Here is an 8,981-nt window from a genome sequence, read left to right as displayed (position 1 = left end):
CTCTCTCTCTCTCACACACACACACACACACACACACACACACACACACACACACACAAAGCTAGGATTGATTATGAAAGAGAATATGTTCTATTTGTCTTTCTAAGCCTGCATTATTTCAGTTATATATTTTTAAGTTCCATCCACTTTCTTAATATTTTATAATTCCATTTTTTCTTTACAACTGAAGAGCGCTGTATGAGTGCATCACATTTTCTTTATAGGTTCATCTGTTGATGGACATGTAGGCCAGTTCCACTCCCTAATGCTTGCGTATGGAGTATCCATAAACATGCATGTGGAAACAGGAAGTAGGCTCTAAAGGTCCTTGGGTAATTGCCCAGGAGTGCTAGAGCTGGGCCATAGACTAATTCTAATTTTAGTTTTTGGAGATACTTTCACCCTGACTCCCTTAGTGTCTGTACCAGCTTATATTGCCATCAACCGTAGGTAGTCTCTTTCCTTAAGTCCTCACCAGCCTTTGCAGTCATCTGCTTTCTTTATAACAACCATCTAACTGGGGCGAGTTGGACTCTCAAAGCAGTTTGAATCATATCGCAGCAAGTTTGGAAGGCTTGCTGGAATTAATAGCTGATTATGATTCGGTAGGGTTTTTCTGAAGGTGGAGGCAAATGATCTTTTGATCGCTCTGCTGTCAAGGCTGCCCAGTGAACTGCATGTGTGCTTCTGCCATGGAGCAGGTAGTATGCCTTCCTGCCTCCTGGCCTGGGCTTCTCTGCATCCACTGCTTACCACTTCCATTCCTATTTATGAAGCCATTTGGTGACCTACAACTGGAAGTAGATTTAATGAAATTAAATGAAATGGCCAACCGCATGTGGACATGTGAAAAGTTCTCAGTATTACATACACAGTGCATTTTTATGTGTTTTATTTTTAAGAAATGGCTTAGAATGCACTATGCACATTAGACTGGTCTGGAACCCACAGAAGTCCCTGTGCTTCTGCCTCTAGAATGCTGGGATTAAAGGTGTGCACCACCATGTCTGGGGCATTTTTCTTTTTTAATGACAGAAATAAGCATCATGAGATCTTGGTGCCTGATCAGAATAACATTCAAATCCAGTTGGAGGCCAGCCTGGTCTACAAAGTGAGTTCCAGGACAGCCAGGACTAAACAGAGAAACCCTGTCTCGGAAAAAAAAAAAAAAAAAAAAAAAAACATTCAAATCCATTCTGTGTTCAAGGTGTATTTCCACTCTTGATGTTCCCAAGCATGGGGCTCATGGNATTCAAATCCATTCTGTGTTCAAGGTGTATTTCCACTCTTGATGTTCCCAAGCATGGGGCTCATGGACAGCATTAATTCAAGAAATAAGTGGAAATGAATCCAGTGGGACCCTAAAGAAAAGCTATGCTTCATCCCTTTACTCACTGTAATGAGCCTAGTTCTTTAGTTTATTAAAGAGAAGCTAGTTCCTTGCAACAGTTAGTATTGGGAAACTTGCCCCTCTGCCTCTGGGTATAAAGAATGGGGATCTGGAATCTTCTCCCTGACAAGCTTGGGAAATAACAATTATTATTGGCTAATAATGAGACTGCCTACAATGTCTATATAGAGTAATGAACAGCAGTGTTTAAATCATGTCTGAGACATAAACTGTAGAAAACCATTATGCTTGCTGCTTTGGGATGACAGGCTACACTAGAGATCCAGAAGGTAAAGTTAATGGGGTGCAATACATAAAATATTTGAAGACAAGAAAAATGAAAGGACTTAGAGCTCTACTCCAAGGTGGTGAGAAGGCAAAAGGGGCTAATTAAAAGGCTGCTAAACACAGGAGAAAGTCCAAACCCTTTAAACAATCCCATGTGTGTGTGAGGGTGTGTGTACTGGCAACTGTAACTAGATTATTGGCTCTCTGAGGACAGGAACAGGTACCAATCATGTCTGGTTCCTTTTAGTATCCCAAGAAGCCAGTACGTATGGGTTTTGCTCCTGCCAGTGGATAGAATGATGACTACCAGCTGGTCCCTTCTCTGCAAGTCAGTCTGTTCTTCCCGCACAGTGGACCTGAGACCTCAACAGATCTATGCACCAACAGGAGACACCACACCAGATATGTATTGGGTTTTACCCTGGTTGAATGAACCATAGAAGCAGTCATTTATGTTTCCAGATTTGATGGGATAGCAACAGCTATATCTCCCACTTTTATTGTTGGCTACAATAGTTACTACTTCCCTAAACACTCAAAAAAACAATAACAAAACTTCATTCAATCCAAAATAATCACTGAAGTAGCTTATTAGGAAATTATAGTTCAATAAAACATTGTGCTCAAGTCATCAGAGGAAGTAGGCCTACTAGAATGTATACTTCTGCAATTCACCTACCCATCTTTATTAAGAAAACTTCAAACATGATTCTTCCAGAAGTAGACAGGATGACTAATCATCCCAGTTTTCCAAAAAAAAAAAAAAAAAAAGGAGGGTATAGTTTCAAAGACAGGAGACTTCCAGTGATAAAAATAGAACCATGTTGGGCAAACTAAGCCACGTGGGGGCCCCAGTAGACTCAGACTATTCACTACCTAAATGCCTACAGAGTAATGCAGGCGCTTAGCATATTTGCTGAAGACAGGAAGAAATGAATGATTCTGTGATGTCTTTGAGATAGCTTTTGGCAGAACAATCCCTGTCTGAAAGTCCCTTCATGTCATCTTCTCCCTGCCTTATCAAACAGAGGAAGGATCATGAACTTATTGCATGTGAGCATTTTGGGGTTTAAAAAAAAAGAAAAGAAGAAGAAGAAGACTCAGATACCTTAACGAGCAACTGAAATTGAGTTCTGCTTGTCTTTGTTGCCTTAGAGGGTAAAAATAAATGACTAGTAAAGTTGATTCTTATTTTCAAATAAATTAAACATTCAGAAATGTGTGTTTGTTGCCCACTTTTAACAGCACGTTCCTTTCTTAAGCCAGACTCCAAGCCAGCCTCCTGTCCAAGTTTTCTGTCATGCCTTTTTGTCTAGTCTGTTCAGCTATTTTTAAAAATGTTGAATATCAACAAAGGCTCTCAGGCAGGCATTGTCAACTTTTATATGAAGCAATCTTGGTTGAATGAGAAGATCCTAAAGCTTATAGTCCCCTCTACTGTGCTGCCCCGGGCTGGGCTTGAATGTGTGTGACTGATAACAGGACACATTTCTACCTTTGTTATTACATTCCTGTTCCATAATTCATTGGCTACTCTCATTGTAGGAAAGATATGTATGGCAAAGTGGGCAGGACAGCAGGTAAGTGCTTTAAGGGGAAAGTAAGTCTTGTAGGGCTCTTCGGCCAGACATAGTATCATTAAGAGCTGTGTTCTCTGTACCTTGTCATTATGATATGGGTTTCTGGCTGCTTTAGCCAGGTCCCTAGCCCCTACCTTTTGGTAATCTTGCTCAGGCAGGATGTTTTTCAACAGTATGCAGTAGCATTTTATCAAACGACTTGTCCTGCATAGAAGGTGAAAGCGTTGTATGGCAACTTAGAATGGTTTTCTTTCCTCAGGTTGCTATTTGCTCCTTTCAAGAGGACTCTAGGAGGTGTTCATCTATAGATTCCTTCATGTCCCGAGAGCTCCCAGACTCAGAGCTTTTACTATGGCCTTATCCAAATAGCAGTCTTAACATGGGTTCAGAATGTTGGCTCCAGATAAGTTTCACTTAAAATCTGAGATTAGAAATGGAGAAGGCAAAAGCAAGACTGTAAAATTGAACTCTCTCTGATCTTGTGCCATAGAAATGGTAATTTGGGCAGCCATGTGCATTCAAATAATAACCTTACAAGAGCTAAGGAAAGCAAGGTTTTGGTTTTTGGTTTTGGTTTTTTAAAGCATAGTATAATAGAAAACTCACTGAAAAACTGAGCAAAACATTTAGGAGGCTAAGACAGAACAATTGTGAGTTCTAGGTTAGATTACAAAGAGAGTTCCAGATACAAAATCCTATCTCCAAAAAAAAAAAAAAAAAAAAAGAGATGGAGAGAAAGGAAAGAGAGTGAGGGGTGGGAACTCACTGAAGCATACAGAAAGGATGACTTTGCTTTACCCAAGTCATTCTTGCTCAGCTGCCAGCAGTGCACAAAGAAAAGATGTGTCATCCGCAAAGAAGAAAGAGAAGATAATGTAGTTCTGTAGCTTGTTAATCAATTCCAGATCCTTGGGCAAACAAGGCATCAGTGATGGCCCCAAGAGTTCTAGTTCCAAGCAAGTTGGTACCTGTCAATTGATCTTATAAACATATATGCTATAGAGTCAGAAAAAGCAAACTCTGCATAGACCCTGCACTCTGCCCATACCATTGCTAGCCACTTGCAATGAACTTTGGTCTCTTACAAACCTTAAGAGCAGGCAGGCCATGGGAGCTGTGTGATTTGTACACTTCATCACTGCATCAGCTTCAGTAGCTGTAGAGTTCATGCTAGTGTTGATCCAACATTGGAGGTCATAGAATTGTAGCAGAGATGTTTTCAGCCATGCCTCCTAGAAGAACAATAGCTTCCACTGAATAAGCCTTCCCAGAAGCCTTAGACAATCTTACTACTAGAGGGCATTCCCAGAAAAAGCTGGGGTACAAAGACTGAAACAGTAACTACTACAGTATGCAAATATCACACATGAACATAAATATCAAAGATCTTTTTTTATTAGATATTTTCTTTATTTACATTTCAAATGCTATCCCAAAAGTTCCTTATACCCTCCCCCACCCCTGCTCCCCTACCCACCCATTCCCACTTCTTGGCCCTGGCATTCCCCTGTACTGGGGCATATAAAGTTTGCAAGACCAAGGGGCCTCTCTTCCCAATGATGGCTGACTAGACCATCTTCTGTTACATATGCAGCTAGAGACACGAGCTCTGGGGGTACTGGTTAGTTCATATTGTTGTTACCCAAGATACAATTTACAAAACACAAGAAAACGAAGAAGAAGGAAGACCAACGTGTGGATACTTCATTCCTCCTTAGAATAGGGAACAAAATACCCATGGAAGGAGTTACAGAGGCAAAGTTTGGAGCTAAGACGAAAGGATGGACTATCCAGAGACTACCCCACCCGGGGATCCATCCCATCATCAGCCACCAAACCCAGANACTATTGCACATGCCAGCAAGATTCTGCTGAAAGGACCCTGATATAGCGGCGTCTTGTGNGGCTATGCCAGTGCCTGGCAAACACAGAAGTGGATGCTCACAGCCAGCTATTGGATGGAACACAGGGCCCCCAATGGAGGAGCTAGAGAAAGTACCCAAGGAGCTGAAGGAGCCTTTCCTTTTTTTTTTCCCCTGCTGCCGCTGACTTGTGCGGAAGCGGAAGCTCGGGTCCGTTCAAAATTCTGTGTCACCTGTGATCCACCGCTATGGGCTATGGCCGAGGAAGGCATAGCTGCTGGAGGTGTAATGGACGTTAACACTGCTCTACAAGAGGTGCTGAAGACCGCCCTCATCCACGATGGCCTAGCATGTGGCATCTGTGAAGCTGCCAAAGCCTTAGACAAGCGCCAAGCCCATCTCTGTGTGCTCCCATCCAACTGTGATGAGCCCATGCATGTCAAGCTGGTGGAGGCACTTTGTTCTGAGCACCAAATCAACCTGATAAAGGTTGATGATAACAAGAAACTAGGGGAATGGGTAGGCCTCTGTAAAATCGATTGAGAGGGGAAAACACGAAAGGTAGTTGGTTGCAGTTGCATAGTGATTAAGGAATATGGCAAAGAATCTCAGGCCAAGGATGTCATCGAGGACTACTTCAAATGCAAGAAATATATAAATTTTGGCTCAAAAAATAAATATCAAAGATTATCATGGAACCTTGACACCAATTAGATAGAATAAGCTCAAGAGAGAGAGAGAGAGAGAGAGAGAGAGAGAGAGAGAGAGAGAGAGAGAGAGAACCTGCTTGATAAAATAGGAATTTTAAGGAAATACAAAAACAGTCCAGAAAATCTCAGCAATTTATCTAAAAATCTAAGAAAGATGGAAATTATTTTTTAAGCATTCAAAAAATATGGAATTGAGAAACAGAATGCATGACATGAGAATTCAGCAAAGAACATCAAAAACAGTCTTCTTGATCCAATAGAAAAAAGTAAATCTATGAACTTGGAAAAACCTATTTAAAAATTTACAGTCAGGATTCCACAGGAAGACCGACAGAGCCAACTAACCTGAACACTTGGGAGACTCCCAGAGACTGAATTACCAACCAAAGAGCAGGCATGAGCTGGACCTAGGTCCCACGCGCATATGTAGCAGATGTGCAGCTTGCTCTTCCTGTGGGTCCTGAACAATTGGAGCTGGGGCTATCCCAAAAGCTGTTGCCTGTCTGTGGGATATGTTCTTCTAGCTGGGCTGCCTTGTGTGGCCTCAGTGGGAGAAGATGCACTTAGCCTTGCAGTGGCTTGATGTGCTGGAGAGTGGGTGTTATATGGGGGGACTGTCCCTTCTCAGAGAAGGGGGTGGGGAATGTGGGAAAGATCTGCATGAGGGAGCAGTGTGGAAGGAGACGGGGCTGATATTGGAAAGTAACATACATACATACATGCATACATACATGAAAAATATTTACAGCCTGAGGAGAGAATGGAATGTAAATAGATAAAGAAAGCACACAGAATTTGTGTGACAACAAAACAGCAAATGTGTATGTTATTGATAGTCCAAACGTCATACAGAAAGTTTAAGGGGTAGAAAGCATATTTAAAGAAACTATAGGTTGGGTGAGGTGGTTCAACAGATAGAGGAGCTTGCTATCAAGTCTGACAACTTCAGTTTGACTCAAAGCACAACATGATAGAAAAGACTTGCCTCCTGCAACTTGTCTTCTGACCTCTACATGTGTCATGATACCTTGGATACACACACGCATGTACATACAAACACAATAAATACAATAAAAACTTAAAAGAAATAATAACAGAATGCTTTCCAAACATAGAGAAAGATATAAATATCCAACTAAGGCACAATCTAAGGTCTTTGGTTAGATTCATCCAAAATGAGCTAGCATACGACTAGACTATGATCAACATAGCAAAGATAAGATGAAGGTCCTCAAAGCAACAGGAAACAAGTATTAGTTACCATTCTGTTGCTGAAGAAAAAGAGACACCATGACCAAGTCAATCTATAAGAGAAAATAATTTAATTGGGGCTGCTTTACAATTTCAGAGGTAGGCCAGGATCATCATAGTGGGAAGCCTGGCAGCAGACAGCCAGACAAACAGACATATGAGCAGGTAGGCAGCCAGCCAGCCAGCCATCATGCTAGAGCAGTAGCTGAGAGTATACATCCCAAACCATAGGCAAGAGGCAGATAGAGTCCAAAACTGGGTCTAGCTTGGGCTTTTGAAACCTCAAAGCCCACCCCTACTTGTTGCCTGTGCCCTGGACAGCTCTCTGTTTGACTGTACCTGCCCTTGGGGGTTGGAAGTAAGGTAGCGCAGAGTCAACAGCACAGAGTCTGGGAACAGGTAAGAAACGCAGCAGCAAGTTCATCTGAACACTGCAGCAAGCTCTTTTAATACCCCCCACCCGTGCCCCATTGGTCCCAAGAAAGCATCTCTTCTAAACAGCCATTCCTGATTGGCTGGCATTGTCTGCATCAGCAATCCTTGGTCTCTCAGGCAGTCCTCAATCAGGTCCTCCTGCAGGAGATGCTTTTGTGGCTGCATAGGCCCCCAGAGTTTATATAGAGGCGGCTCTACTATTCTTCCTACACTTACAGACATACCTCTTCTAACAAGGACACACCCTCTAGTCTTTCCTAAACAGTCCACCAACTGGGGACCATTCATTCAAATATATGAGACTATGGGGGACCTTCTCGTTGAAGACACCACAGACATCAATATCAAAGACACAAATTCCTACATCTAGTTGTATACTTCTAAGCATAAACCCTACATGCTAGAAAGAGGAAGAAAGTTTATTACCATATGTCTTAGTTAGGGTGATTACTGCTGTGATGAAATGCCATGATAAAAGCAAGTTGAAGAGGAATGGGTTATTTTGCTTACACTTCCACATTGCTGTTCATCACCCAAGGAAGTCAAGGCAGGAACTCAAACAAAGAAGGAACCTGGGGGGCAGGAATTCATGCAGAGGCCATGAAGGGGTGTTGCTTACTGGATTTCTCCCCATGCCTTCAGAAGTCTGCTTTCTTATAGAACCCAGAACTACCAGCCCAAGAATGGCTATACCCATAATGGGACTGGAACCTTGCCCATCGATCACTAAGAAAATGCACTATACCTTACCTACAGCAGGATCTTATGGAGGAATTTTCTTAATTGAAGTTTCCTCCTCTCTGGTAACTCTAGCATGTATCTGGTTAACATAGAACTAGTCCGCATAACATACTAAAAGAAAGTTAGTGCCAAGAAAAAAGGTTGAAACTAGCAAAGCTGTTGTTCAGAAATGAAGGAGATACTTTTCCAAAACCAAAAACAGGAGCTTATCACCATCAGATCTGTCTCATGAGAAACTTAAAAGTAAGATAAAAAAATGATGATGATGATATTGATTATGATGATAGGTTACACAAAATGTTTGAAAGTATAAAATTCATTGGTAAAAGTAAGGACACTGTGAAATTGAAATCTAGTATATAATATCTTTAATATGAAAATGAAAAGATACTACTATGAAAACAAGAAAAATGAAAATATTGCATTAAGAGATATGCAATATAACAAAGCTTTAGATGGTGGCAATGGAATTCAAAAGTAAACTGAAGGTATTCCTTGGTGATAGAGCACATGCTTAGCATTGGGTACAGTATCCAGGATCAAATATAAAAACCAGAAGAATTACTTTTTTGTCCTTGTTTTTTTTAAGGGGAGACATGCAAGACTGATTGAGAGGCATAGACAAAGCCCCTGCATCAAGGAGGGAGTTTAAAAAAAAATTGTACTTTTTTTTTTTGACTCTAAGGTTCATGCATCTCAGATTGTCTTTGAATGTGCTAGCTAG

The 8,981-nt window shown here is 41.4% G+C and overlaps 2 pseudogenes; one reads left to right on the top strand and one right to left on the bottom strand.

Annotated features, from left to right (window-relative positions):
* The window catches only part of LOC110314320, a 117,467-nt pseudogene extending 113,040 nt beyond the window's left edge, over window positions 1-4,427 (bottom strand).
* A 948-nt stretch (window positions 4,428-5,375) lies between these two features.
* LOC110314319 lies at window positions 5,376-5,834 on the top strand (annotated as a pseudogene).
* The last annotated feature ends 3,147 nt before the right edge of the window (window positions 5,835-8,981 follow it).

Source organism: Mus pahari, chromosome X (assembly GCF_900095145.1).
Source record: "Mus pahari chromosome X, PAHARI_EIJ_v1.1, whole genome shotgun sequence".
In the NCBI taxonomy this organism is placed as follows: domain Eukaryota; kingdom Metazoa; phylum Chordata; class Mammalia; order Rodentia; family Muridae; genus Mus; species Mus pahari.
This window is presented reverse-complemented; position numbering and strand designations above follow the sequence as displayed.